The following is a 25653-nucleotide window of genomic DNA, read 5'->3' on the forward strand; positions in this document are numbered from 1 at the left end:
CACTATGATCAGATATCAACGGCCCGCGGAAACCACTGATGGAATGGTATAGGCGGAGCTATTTTCATGACGACTTATGAATGAATGTAGAAAATGCAGAAGATGGAGAATGTCGGTAGAAGTTTGGGAGTGAAGCGAAACTGATACCACCACACGGTCACCAAGCTGAGTGCCAATAGGCCGAGATCCCTCACTTTGCCACCGCCACATAAGTTGATTAGAGGGACCCTTCCTCTATCGGAGGAGACATGCTGTCGTGCTGCGTCCTGGGTTACAAAACTACTGAGAGACGCTCTTTTAGGCCCATTTCGGTACAGTTCTAAGTCACCTTCACTAAGTGACCACCAGTAGTGTGGTAGTTGCCGTCATTTCCCTTCCATCATCTTGAAGGCAACCGTGTGTAGATTCAGTCAGATTTAGTCTAGGCGTTTCATGGTAGAATGCTTGTGGTAACTTTGTCTGTATTAAGAGGCAAATATGCGATTTGCTGCGTGGGAAGCCGGCATTACAGTTCCACCTATGCTAGAGCGGCACGCTTCATCGCACCCCCCCCCCCCCCCCCCCCCCCCCCCTGTCCGCTTGCTCGTATTACTTGTATCCTCATGGCTAACTGGTTTCGTTCGTGATTCTCAGTTCCCGAGACTCATCTCTATTTTTATCCAATCATCACTCTCTCGATGGAATGGACGAATAATCTTTGATTCTCGTTTGGTTCTTTATGTTTTTCAAGCACGTTTAGCCTGTCCTACTGGAAACCGGCGGCTCGCCAGAATTATATTTTAGCGAAATCCCGTTCTTTGTGGTAAGACCGCCTTGCATTAATGTGATTTGTTTTAAAAAAAGACAAGAATACATTTGCTTCAATTTCACTTCACTGCTTGTTATTGATTTTTAATTTGTGCCTGTTCCCTTCTTTATTTACGTCTTCTAACTAGACAATAGATTTCCCTGCAGTAGGTGATGAAGACTGATGTCTCAACGGTACAGTGGACAGAAGATCATCAGACGAGACTGTTTATTTGCTGGCAGGGAAAGATTGACAGGCACGTAATTTAGTTTACATCCCGCCAAGCAGTCACAGCATCTACCATCTTCTTTGCTTCGGAAATTTGTGAAATCTTACATGATACGAGGTAAATTTTTTAAATTTCTTTTGTAGCTCGCGTCTGCCTTTACTTTGTGGTTTAGCATACCACTATTATACTTTATGTGGATCTTCATTAGTTTCTCCTAATTCGTTTTCTCTTTATTAATACAAAATCTATCCTTAAATATTTCTCAATTCCAATTAAATGTTCTTCTAAATCTTCTTGAAATTTTAGTCAGAAAAAATCTGAAGTTGTATCTATTCCTGTTGCGCTTTCATTACAAATCTGAAATTTTCTTTCACATCTCACATTGTAGAAACGATGCACAACTCATAAATAACAGAGATGATAAGTTGCCATCTTATTTTATATATGTTTTAACACGAGCATATCCTTACCGATTTTGCAGTTTTATTACTTTCCTTTGGTTCTTATAGAGATCATGAATTTTCCTTTTGACTCAAGTGTTACCATGTAAACTTCTCAGGACCCCGGATATCTTATTTCATCTTCTTTTTCGAAGGTCTTCCGAGTCGTATGAAGGCATCTCGATGTTCCTTACTCTCCATTCCGCTACTACGTAGTGCGTTTTTTGAAACTTTTCACGGTTCCTGGAGCCAAACTGATCTTATCCAGTTTCTCTTCAGTTCTTCTTTTATACACCACATTCTATTCTAGTCATTTATTTGCAAAAAGAAAAAGACAGTCCACTAGTTTTCATACTTTATCTTTAGCGTCTTTTCGGTTACATGCCTGCATTACTTTTCGAAGAAAGTGTCCTGTTACGTAGATGATCAACTAATATTCCAGTCTGTACCATATCAAAATCAGACTGCAATAGTAGATCATCATTTTCATCACATAAGTTCCTCTACCTCTACCGCACAGCTAGACAACCTTTTAGATAGTCTTTCGTTATACATCTATCTTAATTGTCCTTTTCTTTGTGCTTAATTGAGCACCCCACAGACACACACACATGTATCCACTTTACTTTATCGAAATTGAGTTACTTTTTGCCTATACCACTCTCAGTTTCTTCGAATGTCTTTCTCACCCATTCATATTTTACAATGCATTTACAGTTGACCACGCTTCCAAGCCATGCAGCTAGCATCCTTTTCCGCCGCATCCATTCCATACTGCACTGCCTTCTTAGGTACTCCCATACCCCCAAGGGATCGTTAAAAAGGCAAAGAAATTCAGTTTAAGGTAGTTCATGAGATTGCGATAAGCTATTTGACTAAAACGGCTAGTTTAATATCTGGATTTCAAGCATACAGTTTCATTTCAGAGATGAGAAAATTAATTTTATTGAACTTTTTTGGATGAAATGAAGAACGCTTACAACGTTTTCGTAGAGCTACACAGACGCGATATTTAAGCATATTACATTTGAATTCTAAAATAAACAGAGACTACTGAAACTTAAATTATGTGTATTTGTTAGGTACTGAGATAAAGTTACTGAAATCGGTGAGGTACGCATTCTAAACGAAAACGAACTTGTTATTCATTGAAATATATGTTTAATAATCCAGATGCAGCAAAGACATCAGTATAAAGAAAGTGTTACATTCTCTTAAAAGAAGGCATTATGGGGGGCTGTGACACTTCTTTCATCGGTAATCTGGAATACAGCGCTATTCTAAAAGAAGGAACACATTTCAAACGTTTATTGCTTCCAAACTACGAAACATAGAAACACTATTTCAAAGTTCCTGGAAAGAGAAACGTTCAAATTTATATGCATTAAATATGAGCACCATGTGTTGCACGACAAATATCAAAGTAGTGACTCATTTCCTGCCACACACGAAGCTGCTGCTCTCTCATTATCGAATTCACAGCTTCAACAATGCGATGAAGCAGACTTTCAGGAGTGTCAGGAATAGGGCGGAGAAATTCTCGGTGCTTTACGTAACCCCAGAGATAAGCCACAAGGTGTGAGCTAAGTCACAAGGTGTGTGATCTGGAGACCTGAGCCCACCGGCGATGAAATTCATCTCCTGCTCTTCCACTTCCAATATAATGTCATGGAATGGTGTCATTCAGTTAACGTCGGATGTGCTTAGACAATTTCTGTGTTTCGTGTGTGCAGGAAATGAGCCACCGTTTTGATATTTGACGTGTAACACATGGTGCTCACATTGAATGCATGAAAATCTAAACTTTTCTCTTTCCAAATAGTGCAAATGGCTCTGAGCACTATGGGACTCAACTGCTGTGGTCATCAGTCCCCTAGAACTTAGAACTACTTAAACTTAACTAACCCAAGGACATCACACACATCCATGCCCGAGGCAGGATTCGAACCTGCGACCATAGCAGTCGAACGGTTCCGGACTGCGCGCCTAGAACCGCAAGACCACCGCGACCGGCTTTTCTCTTTCCAGGAACATTGGAATTGTGTTTCTATCTTTTGTAGTTTGGAAGCAATAAACGTTTGAAATCTGTTACTCCTTTTTGAATAGCCCCGTAATTTCGTCGTTTATCGATGGACTTCTTCTGTTTGCCTGTGGTGTTGTTCTGGTAGCCTGCTTGACATCTACTATTCCTGCAGACATACTGCACTCATACTGAATGATCTACGATGTTTTTACTTTGGCTGGAGTACCTGCCAAGCAGAACTTCTCAGAGTATTTAATTTTATTATCGTTTTCTGTTCTGAAATTCGCTGTACTGTTCATTATTACTAGTTTGTGATTCTTATTCCAGGAGAAAATCTGTATCTACGTCTAGATATGGTTTGAAGTTCAGTAATTTGTTCATAAATCTTTGTGTACTAACAGTACAGTTAGTGGAACTATTCTATACTTTCTGCACAGTAACAACTTTTCCATGACTATCTTCCTCTCTCTTTCTTTCATTAAATTAATTACTTCCAGAAGGATATTCGTTAATCTGATCACGATTTATTTCAGGTGAGTGGTCCTTGAAATCGAGGCTTTCCCAAACAAAACGTTTGTGAAATTTCCTTATCGGCTTTATCTGTAGGCACTTTAGCGTGTATTGTATTGCGCCAACAGACTATTTTTGTCTCCTGTTAGCGGTGTGGCCTGATGGAACGTGAGATTTCCTGCACTGCAGGTACTTGAGTTTATATTTATCATGATTATCAGTATATATCGGTGCAGTCGTCTACTCCGGCACTGATTCTGACGTGTTTATTGTTAATGAAGTTTACTGTTCATATGAACTCTCTGCCGTCCGAGAAAATTTTAACCACTCAGATAACCTACAGCGTGACTTGTTCGACTGCACCACGTCCTCAGGCACTAAAGTGAACGCTTAATTTTTCACTTTTTGAAAGGTATTCAGCTACGTCATGTTGATTCACTGAAGCTGTGAAGGCTTGTTGATAAATGAAAGCACTGTGGTAGTTTAATGATATCAACCTGCTATCTACTGGCAGATGTTTCACACATCATACAAAATTCAAATAAGGTACAGCTATTAAAAAATATAGTTCTTTGTTGTGATGAGATACGGTAGTGTGACGTAGACTTCTTTCGTGCCTGATTGAACGATATTTGTGATAAGCTAAGGTAGACTGCTACACCGTGATTCTGAGCCATGCATATGCATTTGCTTTCTGCGGGCAATTTCCTGTCACTACTGCCATCTGTGCGTATCACGAAGCGAAACAAACTTTCCTTCCAAACTGCAGAGAACCTTCTCACTTGGCTGGTACCTTCAGCAGAACGAAGGCAACGGACTATTCATTGGACCACGCTTGGATTTTCAGTGTATTAGTTATGTGCGTTAGCCACCTCGTCTTTTCGAACTAAGGATGAGAGAAGGATGGAATAGAAGTTGTTCAGAACAGACAGTTTCGATTTTGATTAAAACTTGTCTTATAATGTGTCAGTCAGTTTACGTTGTCGGGTAACTGTTAAAAGTTTTTTTGAAATGTTTCTAACCGCTTGCTCCATCCTCCAGGGCGCAAAGACTGTATACAAACCGACAAAGAAAAGCAAAGAGTGCCTCAGATCGGCAAAGGAGAAAGGGACCCACATGCAGTGCCAGGAATATACCGCATACCACGCAGATGCGGAAACGTTTATGTTGGAATGACTGTACGATCGATCTACACCACGATTACAGAACATAAACGACATTGCAGGTTGGGGCAGGTGGAGAAATCTGCTGTGGCAGAGCACTCGCTGTGTGAAACCGACCACGTCGTAAAATTCGCCGACACGGAAGGTCTGCCGACCGCAGTGGCCGAGCGGTTCTAGGCGCTTGAGCCCAGAACAGCGCTGCTGCTACGGTCGCAGGTTCGAGCCCTGCCTCGGGCATGGATGTGTGTGATGTCCTTATGTTAGTTAGGTTTAAGTAGTTCTAAGTCCCATAGTGCTTAGAGCCATTTGAACCATTTGAAGGGAAGTTCTGGCTGTAGAGAAGAACTATCACACTCACTTTTTCAGAGATGCTCTAGAAAAACACAAAGACTAGAACAGCTTCAACAAGAAAGAGGAAAGCCTCAAATTAAACGGGTCCTAGTTTCCTGTGCTGCAGCGAACGACCGTTGCAGGCAGCAAGAGAACCGCACCGGAAATGACCGCAGATAAACCTTCGAACGTTGACGCGCCAGCTACACAGTCTGCGGCTGCGAGCTCGGACCCAGCCCACCATCAGCAATGGAGGGTGAAACATTGACAATGCCAGCCACTCCTGCTGGTGAAACGTCAGAAAAATCATCAGACGAACGTAAACAAGTGGGCACGAAAGCCTTAACAATTTTTTATTTCTCTTAATACTACCGAAACAATCTCTCATAGAAGGTCAGTAATAAATGCGATGATTTTAAAGGTATACATTGAATACAAAATTATCTGTAAAACTTTTATGTGGCAGAGTGATACTGCACGTAAATTTAGCGTGGAGAAGATAACAATTCTATTACAAAAAATTACTTCTGTTACGAAAAGGCTCCCCAGTAGAGAGGAAGTGTTTTCAGGAAAATGGCACTTTTGCCAATGTTAGCGAAGTTCAGAAAACACGTATTATGTGACCGTGAGCACAGGTTAAAGCGATCAAGGAAGTGCTGACTCGAGAATTGGAACTAATCCTTCAAACTGCTACCTTCTCTCTTACAAAGATGTCTCTAAATTTCAACTTCTTGTAATAATTCCAGTTTCCAGTCTTCTATTTACTTATATAAATTTACGGTCTCTTCTACTTCCCACGAAGATTGGTCAGAAATAAATAAATGTTCACTAAAAGAAGAATTACGAACATTTACCCCTTCGTTACCCAACAGGTAATTCTTATATTTGGCATTAATAGTTCTACCAGTTTGCCGTATATAATAACTATGTCAATCTTTACAGTCGATTTTATACGTGGCTGAATTTGTGAAAGGATGTTGTTCAGTTTTTAACATATGTACTATTTTTTTCCAATCTATTGTTAGTAGAGGAGGAAATCTTACAAACAGCAGGCAGGGGACGGCCAATTCTGTAGGACATATTACCAAAAACTGTATCAAAGTGAACTTTCCATTTCCCCCTTCATTAATCTTCAGTTTGTAGTCTTCTAGCGCTGAAAAAAAAATTATTTTTCCTTTTGCCACTCAGTGTCTGGTCGACTAAGTCTTGTGTGTAACCAATATTGCTAGCAATAGTCTTAATCATATTAATTTTGTTTCTGAAAACCGTGCGGGGAAATTGGGCTTGTTAATGCACGGTTTATTGCTGAGTGAAGAAGATATTTTTATAAACATCGAAACCTAGGTCAAGGTCTAAATAAACCTTTGGTTTGTAACTGATTAGCTGATTTTTTTCAACCCCTTCAAATTTGGACAGTTGCTGAATCGCAGCCATCCATAAGATTTTGAACAAATTATTTTCTCAGGATGCAAACTGAGGAGTTACTTGATGAAGTAGCAGCGGCTCCGGTCTCTGAAACTGGCATACGGCCGGGAGAGCGGTGTGCTGACCACATGCCACTCCATAACCGTATACGGTGACGCCTGTGGGCTGAGCATGACACTGCGGCCGGTCGGTACCATTCGGGCGGAGTTTAGTTTTAGTTTTAGTTGAAACTTATTCTGAGCTATGTCGTACAGTGACTGACTATGTATCTTTCCAAATCACTGAGAACCTCCTACCAATGTCTGTCTAGGCCTTTGCTGCTGCTTCCAGTTCCTGAGTTCTTCCTTCTGCTTTCAGAGACGTGCGCTCTGCTTGCAGCTCGTTGCGGTTTACGGAGTCAAATACTTTATTCACACTAGGACACAAGAGCGAGACAGTGCTTGTTTCTCACTATATTATGACATACAGAAAATAACAACTATTACTTACTGCTAATAGGGACAAACTTTATACTGCTTCTTCTTTTTTAATAGGCGGAAAACTCAAGAACTGTTTCTAGATACTTGTCGGAAACTCAGTTGTCTTCTCTCGAATGTGTGTAATCTTCTCATAGATTTACTGCAGCCGCATCGAAGTGTCGCTCTGTAGCGACTTCAAGAATTGGCTGTGGTACTGCTCCCGACTACTTGCTCGCCCTTAACTGTTACTTCTGCTACCTGCTAATGGCTGCTTCCAATTCATGGTACCAATTGGTCTGACTTCTTAAGCTGTCGGTTATATAGTGACTTTTATACGGCTTTGAGACGAGTTTCTCTAGTAGCTTCGCTTTCCCCTGCCTCTTCCTCAATTTCTGAAAACTTGCAACCTCGGTTGATATGGTTTCCTTGGCAGCCTTGGCAGTCTGGCTGCTGTAACAACTACTGCATACTGACATGTTGTTATCCTGCAGGTCGCCTTCACAAGGAGTCAATATTCAGAGCTGCTCTGTGGTTCGCAAGAATGCCTTCCCAATACCACGCCTGTACGTTGTCTTAGAAATACTAATTAATAAGGTTTCTTTCTTTTCCGCTGACGTTAGTGGCACTGCAGACGCACGTTGCTGGCGCTAGGAGTTGTGCTCACGTTGTGTAAAATTCTGAGCAAAGAAGTGGATATTTCATTAAGTGTTCAACAAAATTCGGTAGAAATTGCAAGAGAAACTTGCTACATTCTGCACAACTTCGACAGGAAAAGAAATGGCTATAAGTTTGAGAGCACACTTTGTATTGCTGGACTAGAAATGAGATGCCAGTAGATGACTCTCTACCTGGAAGCGTTACTAAACGAATCCGAACAGCATTTGCTGATTACTTCATGAATGAGGGAATGGAAATGACATAAATATACATAAGATTTGTAATCAGAATTAACGTGCAGCTGGAATGTTTGCTTGAAATGTAACTTTGTATGTACTGAATTTAAAAAGCATTGTAGCTATTACGATAATTCCTGTATTACTGATAGTTGGTTGAAATAAACACTACTTTTCTTACCGATAAAGTTTTCCTGCGTTGTGGATATGCCAGTAAAATTTGTTTAGAGTTTCTCTATGACGAACTATCACGCATTCTTATTTGCGACCTCGTTGTTGCAGTTGTCGTGTTTCAGATCCCGTATGGCAGCTCGCTTTTCAGCCTCAGTGTCGAAATCTCATGGTTTGGTGTTTGGTCCGCGTATTTAGGTATCCAACGACATTGTCTACGACAACCAACCACTTCCTCTTTGCAGCAGCTGCTCCGCTAGGTACAAAGCGGCCCACTGCATGTCCGTTAGCAGCGCTGCGCTCGCGTCTTAAAGCAGTGGTGCAGCTGCGACGCAGTCTGGACGCTCCTATTACATTCATTGCATCATCAAGAGTGGTCCAAATGGCTCTGAGCACTATGGAACTTAACTTCTGAGATCATCAGTCCCCTAGAACTTAGAACTACTTAAACCTAACTAACCTAAGGACACATCCATGCCCGAGGCAGGACCGTAGCGGTCGCGCCGTTCTAGACTGTAGCGCCTAGAATCGCTCGGCCACGCTGGCCGGCGCAAGACATGGAAAACGTAAAATAAATTATACCAATCCACATGTTCATGTCACCATTTAAAGTAAGAGGAAAGTAGTTCTGGCTATCCTCGGGCACCGAATGGGACTCGACAGTACAATGGGTTGTAATTCTTACAACACTTGATAACAGTCAAGCAGTTTAAAAAAATATAATTACGACGCGGCCATACAATGCTGCGCAACAGCGTTTACTTATAAGTAAAAGCCTTAGTTTATTACTGTTTCTTTAAGTAATTAGAGTTTACTATTGTATAAAATGCTGTTTCGGATCTTTCACGTGAAATATGGACAATGAGACTGGAGAAGTACGTCGGAAAAATGAATTTATCAACGAATATAATGATGCCCATTTACGTTTATGTTCTCAACCGGTTCAACAGCTTGAGGGAAGTGAAGATTGTTACATTTCTAATGTCAGTGAAGCAAATGTGCGTGCGTGTGTGTGTGTCTTTGTGTTTGTGTGTGTGTGTTTGTGTGTACGTACGTGTGTATAGAAATAAAAATAGATAACGACACTGACTTTTCTTCTCCAGAGCGATAGCATTCACGGTAATCAACACAGCAATCTAAAATCCGTGTACAGTGGTAGTTACCGAAAATCGTTTAGCTTTATGAAAGTTATCTAGCTGCTTTTGCTTGTCTTACTTTTACAAATATATTCGAGAAGAAAGTTAGTAACAAGTTAACTTTAATGTGCAAAGTTTGTGGAGTTTAATGGCTGGACTGAGGATTCAAGGAGGAGTAGAATACGGCTTGTTATCCATCAAGGTTTGTCACTCCAAACACGAAGGTTTTGGGATTATACTTCTCCGTGATCTCTGTTCATCACCCAGGAGATAACGCTAGCTGTATCACTCCGTTTGCAGATGTCAGTATTATTTATGAGGCAAAGTTATCTTAAGAAAACTGTACGCTTATCTCATCTGTTGCAGGTAATACTGCAGTCTTGTTTGGGCAATGGCGGATAATAAAGCAATTTTTGGGCGTTACAAACAAGCCCATGTTATTACATAGCGAGTGACACTCTAAACCATTAACCACGTTAAACCAGTAAATCAGACATCTACTAAAATTCTTTGGGGCACAGGAAGCAGTGGTAGCCTGATGCCTCAGGAAAACGAAAGCGCCAGTTTTAGGAACCACGTCATCACGCAACGGTTCCAGCTGATGCTACTTTATGGGGAAAAGAATAACATCCTCCCTCTTGGAAAATAAAGATTATGGTACATGGGTTTCCTTCGTCTGTTAGTTACGTAGGTTGGAACTTAAATAGCGGCAACGCTGCTGTGCCTACACTATGCAATGGAATCAACTATTTTCGCTGATAACACATTTTGTTGACATACCTACCTTACCTCCGAGCAAATGGACTCGCACGTCCCACGTCATCGGCGTGCACATAATCGAGGGAACACACTTGTGAGCGAGCGGTCTAACGTAGCGGTGTCACTATGTTTTCGAAATAGGTACAACGGAGTCGGATCAAGATTGAATGTGCCGTTTTTGGAGCATCACCTACGACCAGCTTTGAGAAAGAAACGGTGACGCTTTCTGCGCAACCACCCATCATTTAGTATGACAATGAGCGGGCGCATACAGCGCAAGCTGCGGCTGCTCTGTTCGGTCGATGGGACTGGGAAGTACTGTACCATCCACCCAATCCCCGGACTTAAGACCCGATAGGCAGTAGACCACTCCATCCGCACCATCAACAGAAAAGAGTCTGCTAAAGGTATACTACGCCTCCCATATCGCTAGCAACGGGTTCTACACAACGCTGGTGACTACTTTGAAGGACATGTAACACTTTTGTATCAGTTGTGAATAAATAGTTGCCGCTACTTAAGTTTCAACCCTCGTATTTTACCTTCCATACTATTGAGCTGGCTGCTGTACGACAATTTCATTATTAGAACAACGATGAGCTGCAGCTATCTTTTGATTCCATAACTTGATCTATAAAAAAAGAAGCCTTATGGGATCACTTCATTGTCCGTCTGTTAAGATTCCATTTTCTGGCGAAGGGGTAGCGGTATCAAGTTGAAATTTGTGTCTTTACAAAGTCTACGGTCCCTTGGCGCTGGAAAAAATTAAAGTAAGATTCTAAGTCAATGCAGTAAAAAGACACGGTGATGTTTGATACTTGAAAACTCACTCATCAAAACCTTTGAGGTACTTCCCGTTGACCTAGAATCACGTAATTCGGCAACGAACAATGTTTCTCTGTACAAGTAAAGGAAAATTCCGAAAATTGTTAATTTGTAATTATATCACATAATTTATTTTGGCAATAACAAACTTACATTGCATTCGTAGTCTGTAAAAAATCGCAGAAACTACTGTAGCGATTGTGATCTGGACTGTGCAACGAGAAGGTTTTTATATATTATTTACAAATATTTCGTGCGTATTGACTGAGATAAGTTGAAATTAAGCCCCTGGCGCCGTGAAAAAGATACCTTTGCCATGCATTGGTGATATTCGTAAGGCAATGCAACCAACTTAACACCCCGGCTAATTCTACTTAACAAACTTTCACTGACAGTCGGTTCCGACGACATGTATATGTTTCAAAGCTACGTAATTCTAATAATTGATGTATGATTGCACTTCCATTGTTTGTGATGAGGTTATGATGTTTCACAAAATGTTCATTGAAACGTTCCACTACAAAATTCGACATCTGCGTAGCGACAACAGCTCTCTGGCCCGATGAACCATTTTCTTATGCGTAGTCTTTAGACAGATCTTATTAGTAGTCGCAACTGGGACGAGAGCAGATGAAATCAACGCATCTGCAATTGTCAATTAACATAGCATATTAATTTAACTCCAAAACTAATAAAGTAAATGAAATAATTACAATACGAAAATGGGAAATTACACTAAATACACTCCTGGAAATGGAAAAAAGAACACATTGACACCGGTGTGTCAGACCCACCATACTTGCTCCGGACACTGCGAGAGGGCTGTACAAGCAATGATCACACGCACGGCACAGCGGACACACCAGGAACCGCGGTGTTGGCCGTCGAATGGCGCTAGCTGCGCAGCATTTGTGCACCGCCGCCGTCAGTGTCAGCCAGTTTGCCGTGGCATACGGAGCTCCATCGCAGTCTTTAACACTGGTAGCATGCCGCGACAGCGTGGACGTGAACCGTATGTGCAGTTGACGGACTTTGAGCGAGGGCGTATAGTGGGCATGCGGGAGGCCGGGTGGACGTACAGCCGAATTGCTCAACACGTGGGGCGTGAGGTCACCACAGTACATCGATGTTGTCGCCAGTGGTCGGCGGAAGGTGCACGTGCCCGTCGACCTGGGACCGGACCGCAGCGACGCACGGATGCACGCCAAGACCGTAGGATCCTACGCAGTGCCGTAGGGGACCGCACCGCCACTTCCCAGCAAATTAGGGACACTGTTGCTCCTGGGGTGTCGGCGAGGACCATTCGCAACCGTCTCCATGAAGCTGGGCTACGGTCCCGCACACCGTTAGGCCGTCTTCCGCTCACGCCCCAACATCGTGCAGCCCGCCTCCAGTGGTGTCGGGACAGGCGTGAATGGAGGGACGAATGGAGACGTGTCGTCTTCAGCGATAAGAGTCGCTTCTGCCTTGAGCCAATGATGGTCGTATGCGTGTTTGGCGCCGTGCAGGTGAGCGCCACAATCAGGACTGCATACGACCGAGGCACACAGGGCCAACACCCGGCATCATGGTGAGGGGAGCGATCTCCTACACTGGCCGTACACCTCTGGTGATCGTCGAGGGGACACTGAATAGTGCACGGTACATCCAAACCGTCATCGAACCCATCGTTCTACCATTCCTAGACCGGCAAGGGAACTTGCTGTTCCAACAGGACAATGCACGTCCGCATGTATCCCGTGCCACCCAACGTGCTCTAGAAGGTGTAAGTCAACTACCCTGGCCAGCAAGATCTCCGGATCTGTCGCCCATTGAGCATGTTTGGGACTGGATGAAGCGTCGTCTCACGCGGTCTGCACGTCCAGCACGAACGCTGGTCCAACTGAGGCTCCAGGTGGAAATGGCATGGCAAGCCGTTCCACAGGACTACATCCAGCATCTCTACGATCGTCTCCATGGGAGAATAGCAGCCTGCATTGCTGCGAAAGGTGGATATACACTGTACTAGTGCCGACATTGTGCATGCTCTGTTGCTTGTGTCTATGTGCCTGTGGTTCTGTCAGTGTGATCATGTGATGTATCTGACCCCAGGAATGTGTCAATAAAGTTTCCCCTTCCTGGGACAATGAATTCACGGTGTTCTTATTTCAGTTTCCAGGAGCGTATTTAACATAAAACTTAAAACATACACTAAAGTCATGGAATACCCAGGACCGATACGTTGCCAGTATCGACACCGATAACGGGCAAGTATCGTGGATATTTACAAATTCCTTGGCTGGATGAACTATCTATATGCATAAGTAAATTAGTAAGGAACCTTCGGGGCGCGAGACCTACTCACACGTTTTCGTTTATTATTATTATTATTATTATTACTATTTCTCTAAACGTGCATTTCAAGAGTGCTCACCAAGCAGCCCTCAGCTTCGAATGATTTTCGCAGTGAAATTTCATGTCTCACTGCCAGATCTGGTACTATACACGGACTGCAAAGATACCCTTTAAAACACATCGAAAGATTATTTCCGAAAACTCTATATACACTCCTGGAAATGGAAAAAAGAACACATTGACACCGGTGTGTCAGACCCACCATACTTGATCCGGACACTGCGAGAGGGCTGTACAAGCAATGATCACACGCACGGCACAGCGGACACACCAGGAACCGCGGTGTTGGCCGTCGAATGGCGCTAGCTGCGCAGCATTTGTGCACCGCCGCCGTCAGTGTCAGCCAGTTTGCCGTGGCATACGGAGCTCCATCGCAGTCTTTAACACTGGTAGTATGCGGCGACAGCGTGGACGTGAACCGTATGTACAGCTGACAGACTTTGAGCGAGGGCGTATAGTGGGCATGCGGGAGGCCGGGTGGACGTACAGCCGAATTGCTCAACACGTGGGGCGTGAGGTCTCCACAGTACATCGAAGTTGTCGCCAGTGGTCAGAGGAAGGTGCACGTGCCCGTCGACCTGGGACCGGACCGCAGCGACGCACGGATGCACGCCAAGACCGTAGGATCCTACGCAGTGCCGTAGGGGACCACACAGCCACTTCCCAGGAAATTAGGGACAGTGTTGCTCCTGGGGTATCGGCGAGGATCATTCGCAACCGTCTCCATGAAGCTGGGCTACGGTCCCGCACACCGTTAGGCCGTCTTCCGCTCACGCCCCAACATCGTGCAGCCCGCCTCCAGTGGTGTCGCGACAGGCGTGAATGGAGGGACGAATGGAGACGTGTCGTCTTCAGCGATGAGAGTCGCTTCTGCCTCGGTGCCAATGATGGTCGTATGCGTGTTTGGCGCCGTGCAGGTGAGCGCCACAATCAGGACTGCATACGACTGAGGCACACAGGGCCAACACCCGGCAACATGGTGTGGGGAGCGATCTCCTACACTGGCCGTACACCTCTGGTGATCGTCGAGGGGACACTGAATAGTGCACGGTACATCCAAACCGTCATCGAACCCATCGTTCTACCATTTCTAGACCGGCAAGGGAACTTGCTGTTCCAATAGCTCTAGAAGGTGTAAGTCAACTACCCTGGCCAGCAAGATCTCCGGATCTGTCCCCCATTGAGCATGTTTGGGACTGGATGAAGCGTCGTCTCACGCGGTCTGCACGTCCAGCACGAACGCTGGTCCAACTGAGGCGCCAGGTGGAAATGGCATGGCAAGCCGTTCCACAAGACTACATCCAGCATCTCTACGATCGTCTCCATGGGAGAATAGCAGCCTGCATTGCTGCGAAAGGTGGATATACACTGTACTAGTGCCGACATTGTGCATGCTCTGTTGCCTGTGTCTATGTGCCTGTGGTTCTGTCAGTGTGATCATGTGATGTATCTGACCCCAGGAATGTGTCAATAAAGTTTCCCGTCGTGACAACGAAACCGGTCGAAATTTGCATGTACCACTTTGGGATAATGTATGAGACATCTAGGGATGCACATGTATGCGCTCAGTATGTAAGCTGGCCCTCACCGTCTTTTTCGAATCCCAAGGTCCGATACTCTTCGAATTCCTCGGCCACGGACGAGCAATTAACAGTGACGTGTACTGTGAGAAACTCCGTAACCTACGCAAGTCCATCAAGAGCAAACAGCACGGGCTGCTCACGGAATAATGCGCTCCCACACCTTTCCAAGTAACACAAAGTTTAATGGCCAAGTTCAAGAAGTGCGAGCAGCTCGAGCATCCGCCTTGCGACTTCAATGTGATTGGTCCGCTGTAAAAAAATATCTAAAAGGGAAGCGCTTCAACTCAGTGACGAACTGGACACATTGGCGGCCTGGCTCCCGTACAGCCTCAGTTCTGGCAACAGGGAATCCTTCGACTCGTGAAACAGTGGGATAGTTGTTCTCAGGCCTCTGGTGATCACTTTTGAACAAAGACTTCAGTAATACCCATATTGTTGTTCCTTAAGTTTCTTTTTGAACATCCCTTATATAAAGCATTTGAGTAAATGCTCTTTCGGTGAGACCATTGTTACTTTTTATTCCTACATTTTCGTCATACGCAAGAATACGCACCAACATAAAAGCGAGAGATAGCTACTGTATATGAGACAGAACACAAACATTCAGGTTTGAACCCTTTGCCGGACTATCCCCTATTAGATGAAAGACGGAATGTTTATCATCGTACAAAGGATATAGTTATGATATACACGACTCCCTTTTTCTGGCTGAGGTGTTCCAAAGTATTTTAACTCCGTATGAGAAAATAATATTTCAAACATCATAAAAGATCAAATATTATGCAAAGAAGCAATTTCTGATTTTCAAATTGTAATATATCGTCTTTCAAGATGTATTTAGTCTTTTAGATTGACAATTTTTTCTGAAATCCAACTTGTTTCTCACTGAATTAGAGCTTCTGTATTATGTGTACAGTAATTGTGTTATACTTTAGCTTCTCAAAAACTTTTTGAAAATGCTAACAACAAATCTCGACATATTTTTTTATTAAAAGAGAGAGAAGAATACTGAGGACAAAATATTAAAGTTTGATTGGTCAGCTACCAGTACAAAGAGCTCCATTACATAAGTAACGTCATGTGTTATAAACTTGAGATGTACAGCATCTGTTTGCTTTGCTCCTGATTTCATTCTATGTGTCCAAAAATTTATTTTTAAGAGTTTTTGTAGTAGCATAACCTTTATTTTGTACCTAAGGGGATGGCTACAGAACACCATGCTCTTAATCAAACTTGTTTAGAGTGGACTCTTTAGAAACAGTACGTTGCCTCCTAAGGAAATGTGAAAACTTAAGTAACATATTGCAAAGAATATTATTATTTTCTTTCAAGACAATTTACTCATTTCTTTGATTTTTTATTATCAATCTCTTTGTTTACTGTACTTCAAATATTTTCCTATTTATTTAAAAGACTCTGACTGAAAAGTGACATCAGATGCTTCATTCTATTTTCTACACTATCTTTAAAATTTTCCTAAAAATTGTTGCAGGCGAACATATTAGCTCCTTTTTTAAATGCAACTCAACTCAAACTCCCACAAGCTCCCCTAACTGTAAATCACTCACATCCACTTGTACATCGCTCATTTTTGTTCTCTCTAAGTTGCCCTTTATCACTCACACATTTAGTCCAGCTCATTGTCACTATCTCCTTTTGTCTCTCTGTCATTGTCTCCTGTGTCACAGCCACAGTCCCCTTCGTCCTTTCCTACTACTAGTCTCCTCTCATTGACACTGTCTCCCTCTTGCTTTCTCTTAGTGCTAATATCTCTTTCTCTTCCTCGTTGTCGTTGTCATATATTCTGTCTCTCATTGTCTCTAGCTCTCACCCACTTCCGCTGTCTTTTTCTCTTTATTCCTCTCTCTCTCTCTCTCTCTCTCTACCTCCCCCCCCCCCCTTGGCACTGTGTCTTGCACTCTTTTCCTAGCACTGTTCTGTCACTGTCAACTATGTTCCACTGCCATTGTGCCCCTTCTTTCTCTCACATTGCCATTGTCTCCTTCGCTCTTTTTATAGCGTAACTAGTTTCTACTATCTTTCAGTATTTATTACTTTTCCGTCTCTTCGCTCCTGGCACTTTCTTATTCTTTCTCAGCATAAAAAAGCGAGATATGTTCGCATGCTACAATTTTTTCGAAAAATGATTAAGTGCTGAGGCAGGTAGAATGAGTAAGCTGGTACCCCACTTTTCAGTCAGACTCTTTTAAATCAACAGGAGCATTTTCGCATTTTTGGTGCTCCGATAGGGGCATTTTTTCTGTGGTTCCTGCTGCAACATGGCATGTAACTCACACGGAAAGAAAAGTATTTGTCAGTACAATTTAGGTAGTTTACTTATGTGAAATTGAAATAACGAAAACTAATTTTACACGTAAGACCTTATTTGAAGTGCAAAAAAATTTTGATTGTGCTTCAGTACTACAACACTGGGTTCCCTGACAACAACGGAGAAACATTACGGCATATTTCTCCATGTTCCGTCACTTTATAAATTACATTTTCACCTCAGATGGGATTTTACGTGTACAAGTAGGGTAACTTTGAAACACTGTATCTTGGAAACAGTTAAAGACATGAAGGAAAGTTTCAAGGTTGTTCGTGATCGGGATCTTAGGAATACATCGTAAAAATTACAGCCATTTGCTATGCGTAGCCTCTCGAAATCCGCTGCTGGGTTTTGATACACAAAAAACAAATTCTTGGGATGCTTCTCGACAATGGATAAAGATTTTCGAAAACGGGGAGATAGTTTTTCTTGATAAAAGCCTAGAGAATATATCGTTAGGATTCGAACAATATTCTGCGGTTATTTATTATTTCGATTTCGCTCATACCAGATTTTACGTGTAGAAGTAGGGCAGCACTGTACCTCGTATCTTGAAAACGGATAACGATATCGAGAAAATTTTCAGGATTGTTGGAGATCGGGATCTTATGAATACGACGCAAAAATTTCAGCCCACCGGAGGCCACATCAAATGCAATGAGAATCAACCGATCTGTTCTATTTGCCTACGCAACAGGAAGTGTGCAATATTTTTACTTTGACACTGTACTGTAGGATAGCGACACTAAGTCGAGCATTCTGTTCGGTATAGAAGTGGTCCATAGCCAAAGGTCTATCCAAAAAGCGGGACCTTACCTTTTTATCACGAATAGAAACCAAATCCCGTTTTACCGATATGCGAAAAGTCACTCATCAACACCTACAGGGTACTTCCTGTTGACTTAGACTCGTGATATTGCCAAGATGCAAGATTTAAGATTACAAATAAATAAAAAATCAGAAAATGGTTAATTTGCAATTTTATCACAAAAAATACTTTTATAACGTTTGTTGTCCGTTCGTGTATCAGTGTGTTAAGACCTCTTTTCCTGAGGAGCTGGCACAGGTATCAAGTTAAAATTTTGTGAACCAAATGACAGTAAATATGCTGAAAAGAACCCTACGAAATTACGCATTGTTCTAGGACTTGTTCAGTATAAGTAGCAACTTTGAGATTCAATAATTTCAGTTCCGAGACACAACAAGAAAGGACAGCTCATCATATGAAATTATGTCGTCAATTTTTATGTAACATGATTTCAATTTCCTCAAACAGAGTTACCTCAAAGCACAAAAATTGCGCAAAGTAAAAAAAAAAAATTAAAAAATTATAGTGCGCTGATATTTCCGCAGTTAAAACTACGTAAAGACAAAATTCTTCATGAATGTAAATGTAAAATTATGAAAGGGAAAGTAATGAAAAACTAGAAAGCTGGAAGAATACACAACATAAAATAAGTGCGATGCTCGTAATCAATACACTAAGTATTGCAACGAATTCATATGAGGGGAATCCCTCCTACGAGTCGTCAGGCGAATTTGCTTTCGTGTTTCAACAGATATTTGAAATTCAGAGTTTCAGGTATGTGGCTGGAGTCACCCCAAAAAAAATACTGCTCATCGCGTTTTTCATGAACGCCCAGTGTCGACAAAAACCTTCGATTTACGTGCAGTTACAAACAATATGATTCTTAAACCGGAATGTAACTTGCTCATTCGATAGGGCGATCTCAAATTAGTCTAATGCGATATATGTTTTAACAGGGATATGAAAACACTAAGAATACCCGGTACTCCACCAGAGACAGCACCGCCCTAGCCCGCGCTCACTGCTAACGCCATGCAGAAGCGCTGCTCAGCTGCTGCTGAAATGTTGATTTGTCTTCGTCTTTTACTGACCCTGTTAATAATACATATCTATTAAACAAATGTCGCGATGGACTAATTTTAGGCCCGCCGCGGTGGCCGAGCGGTTCTAGGCGCTTCAGTTCGGAACCGCGCGACTACTACGGTCGCAGGTTCGAATCCTGCCTCGGGCACGGACGTGTGCGATGTCCTTAGGTTGGTTAGGTTTAAGTAGTTCTCAGTTCTAGGGTAATGATGACCTCAGATGTTAAGTCCCATAGTGCCCAGAGCCATTTGAACCATTTTTTGACTAATCTTGGACGTCTCTGTCGAATGGTACTTTAATTATTTTTTTTTGGGAAGGTAGCAATGCAACGTTTTCCGTCGACACTAGACTTCGCATAAAAAAACTTGTTGAGCAGTATTAGTTTGGAGTGACTACAGATACACACTGCTAAATTAAATTATTAATATCTGTCGAAACACCAGAAAAATTCTGCCTGAAGATTCTTAGGAGAGACATGCGGTATGTAAATGAGTAGGATAAATGCTTTGTTTGCGAGTGGAATTGTTGTAGAGAACTGGACAAGTTCAATCCCAATTTTATGATTAGATTAGATTAGATTAGATTAATACTTGTTCCATAGATCATGAATACGACACTTCGTAATGATGTGGAACGTGTCAGGTTAATAAAAGATGTCTGTACAAGAAATTACATTACACAAAATATTGCATGACACTAATGATTAAGTTTTTTTTTTTTTTTTTTTTTTTACTTACTTTATATCTAAAAATTCAGCCAATGAGTAGAAGGAGTTGTCATCTAGAAATTCTTTTAATTTATTTTTAAATGTTAGTTGGCTATCTGTCAGGCTTTTGATGCTGTTTGGTAGGTGCCCAAAGACTTTTGTGGCAGCATAATTTACCCCTTTCTGTGCCAAAGTCAGATTTAACCCTGCATAGTGAAGATCATCCTTTCTCCTGGTGTTATAGGTATGCACACTGCTATTACTTTTGAATTGGGTTGGATTATTATCAACAAATTTCATAAGGGAATATATATACTGTGAGGTTACTGTGAGGATCCCTAGATCCTTAAATAGATGTCTGCAGGATGACCGTGGGTGGGCTCCAGCAATTATTCTGATTACACGTTTTTGTGCAATGAATACTTTTCTACTCAACGATGAATTACCCCAGAATATGATGCCATACGAAAGCAGTGAATGAAAGTAGGCATAGTAAGCTAATTTACTGAGATTCTTATCACCAAAATTTGCAATAACCCTAATAGCATACGTAGCTGAACTCAGACGTTTCAGCAGACCATCAATGTGTTGCTTCCAGTTTAACCTCTCATCAATGGACACACCTAAAAATTTTGAAAATTCTACCTTAGCTACAGACTTCTGTTCAAATTCTATATTTATTACTGGAGTTTTGCCATTTACTGTACGGAACTGTATATACTGTGTTTTATCAAAATTTAAAGAGAGTCCGTTTGCTGAGAACCACTTAATAATTTTGTGAAAAACATCATTTACAATTACATCACTTAGTTCTTGGTTTTTGGATGTTATTACTATACTTGTATCATCAGCAAAAAGAACTAACTTTGCATCTTCATCAATGTGGAATGGTAAGTCATTAATGTATATCAAGAACAGTAAAGGACCTAAGACCGAACCCTGTGGGACCCCGTGCTTGATAGCACCCCAGTTTGAGGAATCAGCTGTTTTAACATTACACGAACCACTTATTTCAACTTTCTGCATTCTTCCAGTTAAGTATGAATTAAACCATTTGTGCACTGCCCCACTCAAACCATAATGATTTAGCTTATCTAAAAGAATTCCATGATTTACACAATCAAAGGCCTTTGAGAGATCACAAAAAATACCAATGGGTGATGTCCGGTTATTCAGAGCATTTAATATTTGATCAGTGAAAGCATATATAGCATTTTCTGTTGAAAAGCCTTTCTGAAAACCAAACTGACATTTTGTTAGTACTTTATTTTTACAAATATGGGAGGCTACTCTTGAATACATTACTTTCTCAAAAATTTTTGATAGAGTTGTCAGAAGAGAGATTGGGCGGTAGTTGTTGACATCCGACATATCCCCCTTTTTATGCAATGGTTTTACAATGGCATATTTCAGTCTATCAGGGAAAACACCCTGCTCCAAAGAGCTATTACATACGTGGCTGAGAATTCTACTTATCTGTGGGGAACAAGCTTTAAGTACTTTGCTGGAAATGCCATCAATTCCGTAAGAGCTTTTACTTTTCAGTGAGTTTATTATTTTACTGATTTCAGAGGGAGAGGTTGGTGGAATTACAGCTGTTTCAAACTGTGCAGGTATGGCCTCTTCTATTAATAGCCTTGCCTCTTCTAGTGAAGATCTAGATCCTATTTTCTCCACAACATTTAAAAAATGATTATTCAAAATATTTTCAATTTCTGATTGTTTGTTAGTGCACTTGTCATTCAATTTTATTGCACTAAAGTCTTCCTGTGCTCTTGGTTGCCCTGTTTCCCTTTCAATAATATTCCAAATTGCTTTAATTTTATTATCAGAGTTACTGATCTCAGACATGATACACATGCTTCTGGACTTTTTAATAACTTTTCTTAGTACCGCACAATAGTTTTTATAATATTGAACAATTTCGGGGTCAGTACTCCATCTTGCTGTTAGATACAGTTCTCTTTTGCGGTTGCAAGATATTCTTATTCCTTTAGTTAGCCAAGGTTTTTTATATGTTTTCTTGGAATTATGTTTAACTATTTTCTTGGGAAAACAATTTTCAAATACCCTTAAAAATGTATTGTGAAATAAGTTATATTTCAAGTTTGCATCGGGTTCCTTATACACTTCATCCCAGTTTAGCTGCTGTAGGCTTTCCCTAAAGTTTGCAATATTTATATTGTTAATTGAACGCACTGCTTTGAAAGTCTGATTTATTATACTGCATGGAGCTATGTCATGTACTGTAACAAGCTGTGCACTATGATCTGAAAGACCATTCTCAACAGGATAAGCATTTATGTCCTTAAACTTATCTTGGTCTATAAAAAAGTTATCTATCAATGTACTGCTGTTCTTTGTTATCCGAGTAGGAAAATCAATGACGGAGCTCAAATTGAAAGAACTGAGTAATACTAAAAGGTCATTCTTCCTATTACACTCTTTCAGGGAATCAACACTGAAATCCCCACAAATGATAATTTGCTTCCCCCTGTCTGACAGATAGCACAACAAAGCATCCAAGTTTTCCAGAAATAGCTGGAAATTCCCTGAGGGGGACCTATACACTGTTACAATTATGAAAGTGCCATCCTTTAGTTTAAGTTCAGTGGCACATGCTTCCATATGTTGCTCTACACAAAATTTTTTAGTTTCTAAATTTTTTGCACTGTGGAAGCTTTTGACATATATGGCAACTCCTCCTCTCATCATATTATCTCTACTTACATGTGCAGCTAATTTGTACCCATTGATGCTAACCTTTTGCATATCAGTGACAATGTGATGCTCAGACAGGCATAGTACATCTATTACATTCTCAGTTTCTATATCTTCTAAACAAAGCAGAAGCTCATCAATTTTATTGTTCAATCCCCCAATATTTTGATGAAATATACTAACATTTTTCATTTTACTTTTGCAACTATCTTGAACTTTTTTGACATCTTTAGTACTTGCATGGCTGAGTTTCCCACTGGACACTGATCTTACACTAAAAAAGAGTTTCCACCATGAGATGTAGCTCCTCCCCCCTTCAAATTTCCTGCTATCAGCCCAGCCAGTTTACCCTTCCCTTTCCTGTTGAGGTGTAGGCCATGTCTAGTATAGTCCCACCTACAGAGTGAATCAACACGAACCACACCAATGTGTGACCCCGCACCAGATCCAAGTAGCCGTTCCAACTCCAAATTAACTCTCCTGACAGAAGAGGTCAAATGAGGTCGGTCGTGGCGCTCCAGAACCGACACAAACCCAACACTGGTATGATTCGATGCCGATGCAATCTTTGCCAGGTCACACTCTATGCTGTACCCCGGATCTCTGTCAATACTGTTGCCCGGCCCACCCACAATAACCACGGTGTCTTCCTTAGTAAAACCTTTACATAGTGAACCTAAATCCTCTGTAACCTGCCCAAGTTCAGCACTAGGTTTGAAAAAACTTGTGACCTGGTAATCCAACCCTAATTCATCCTGCAGAAGTTGGCCCACACCCCTAGCATGCGAACTACCTAGCAACAAGACTTTCTTTCTCTTTGCAGACTTCCCTACATTCTTAATCAATTTGCTGCTGAAAGCTTGTTGAGCCCTGTGTACATCTACTTCTGTGAGAGGCTCATCAGTTTCTGACTGAGGCAACAGGTCAAACCTATTTTGTACATTAATAACAAAGCGGTCAGAAGAATTTCTTGGCCTGTTCCTCATGCCTGTTGCCACTTCCCACCCCTGTTTACCCTTCTCCCCCCTTAACCTGCCCAGTTCTCGCCTAGCCTCATCTAACTCAGCCTGAAGGGCAGCAATTTTCCCCTCCTGTTCCACAATCTTCCTATCTCTACTGCATAGCCTACAGAACCACTGATGAGTCTCGCTCATTTTCCCAATTCCCACGCCACTACAGTCGCCCCAATGAAAAAAGTTACTACATCCATCACACCAGACCCCGGAGCTAACGATCCTACGGCACGTCAGGCACTTTACACTCATGGTACAAATCTATTTTAGTGACAGAAAGACAATTAAGTTACCGGAAAACAATGAAAATACGTGTACGAAAAATTAGGCCTACTCGCGACTATGTAAACAGTGGTTCAGAAGTTTTTTACTGGAAATTACTTAAGAGATGACGATACTCTACAGATATAAAGGGGCAGCAAACGTATTTAGCACACTAAACTATCAGTAAATGCACTTAAGATTGCGGTATGAAGTTTAATCTGAAAACTCAAAAGTTCGGCCTGGCCGCGATATGTAAACAAAATGAACTTTACGTGATTACTGTGAAAATACGCGAGTAAGACAAAAACCTTTAATGGTATGCTTGCAGAGCACTATAATTAACGTAATAAATTAGTTTAAAGTGTTAAAAAACAGTTTATTACTACTTAAATTACTTATCTTGTACAAGAGCTGTGACTCAGACGTCCGTGTAGCAGGCGCAGGGACATTAACTTGGAACACTAAGAGTCATCAGTAAGTGCTGTAAAGTCAACGTAGTACATCGTTTGCAAGAGCGTTAGCTAAACTACTACTAAACTCCGTCGTGACAGGCCTCGGAAATCTCTACGGTATCGACCGGCCTCCGTGTCATCCTCAGACAATAGGCGTCAGTGGAGGCGGATATGAAGAGACTTGGGGTCAGCATATCTTCCGCCCGACCGTTATTAGCTTTCGTGACCGGAGCCGCTATTTTTCAGTCAAGCAGCTCCTCAACTTGTCTCACAAGGGCTGAGTGCACCCCGCTTGCAAAAGCGCTCAGCAGATTTGGACGGTCACCCATCCAAGTGCTGGCTAGGCCCGACAGTCATTAGCTTCGGAGATCTGACGGGAACCGGAGTTAGCACTGCGGCATGACCGTCGGCTAGCGCGAACATCGGATCAATAAAATAAGAGTTCTTGTCCCTTTAAGCGAAAAAAAATCTGTCTCCTCTTCCACAGGGAAATGAGAAAGAAAGAGAATAGAAAGAAATCACAAAAAAAAACATGTCGACCTCGATTGCAAGGTTTTAGATACGCATAGTTAGACCCACACTGTTCATTATAATCAATGAAAGCATATTAAGCAGAAAGAATCGTAACAGTTTCTGATCATATGAATGTGTTTGAAGAAGTACTAAGCAAAATGTTATACTGCATAATGACAGGGGAAGGTACACCTAAGCACCCAGTCAAATTCATCAAAATCAGTTATCCAGTTAACAGTACAGCTCGGAAGCAAAGTAAGAGAGATGAAGAAAGGATATAATCTGACATATCGTCGGCATTGTGGTCTTAAAAGTGGGAGCACTATATCAGATGGACAAGGGTGAGAAAGGAAAGTCGCATAGGCCAGTTACAAGAACCTCGTGTCATCTGCCGGAAGGAAACTATCAAAAATCTAAACCTCCCACCCCAGCCGGGAATCAAACCCGGGCCCCCGTGCGTGGCTTTCCAACGCGCTGACCATTGAGCTAATGGGGCGGACCAAATAACTGGTAATAAAATAGACATAGCAAAGGATCAATTGAGGCGACACAGTTTTCGCGAAATGACTTTGCATGCTTCTTAGAAAAAGAAAGTGCATCGTAAGATAGTTGCCTTAAAGTAAAAAAAAAAAAAAGAC

General features: G+C 41.8%; 1 protein-coding gene across 1 annotated transcript in view; it reads right to left on the reverse strand.

The window, feature by feature from the left end:
• LOC126274671 (tetraspanin-6-like) overlaps nucleotides 1–25653 on the reverse strand; it is a 137663-nt gene that overhangs the window by 111374 nt on the left and 636 nt on the right. The window lies entirely within an intron of this gene.

This window comes from Schistocerca gregaria, chromosome 1 (genome assembly GCF_023897955.1).
Source record: "Schistocerca gregaria isolate iqSchGreg1 chromosome 1, iqSchGreg1.2, whole genome shotgun sequence".
In the NCBI taxonomy this organism is placed as follows: Eukaryota; Metazoa; Arthropoda; class Insecta; order Orthoptera; family Acrididae; genus Schistocerca; species Schistocerca gregaria.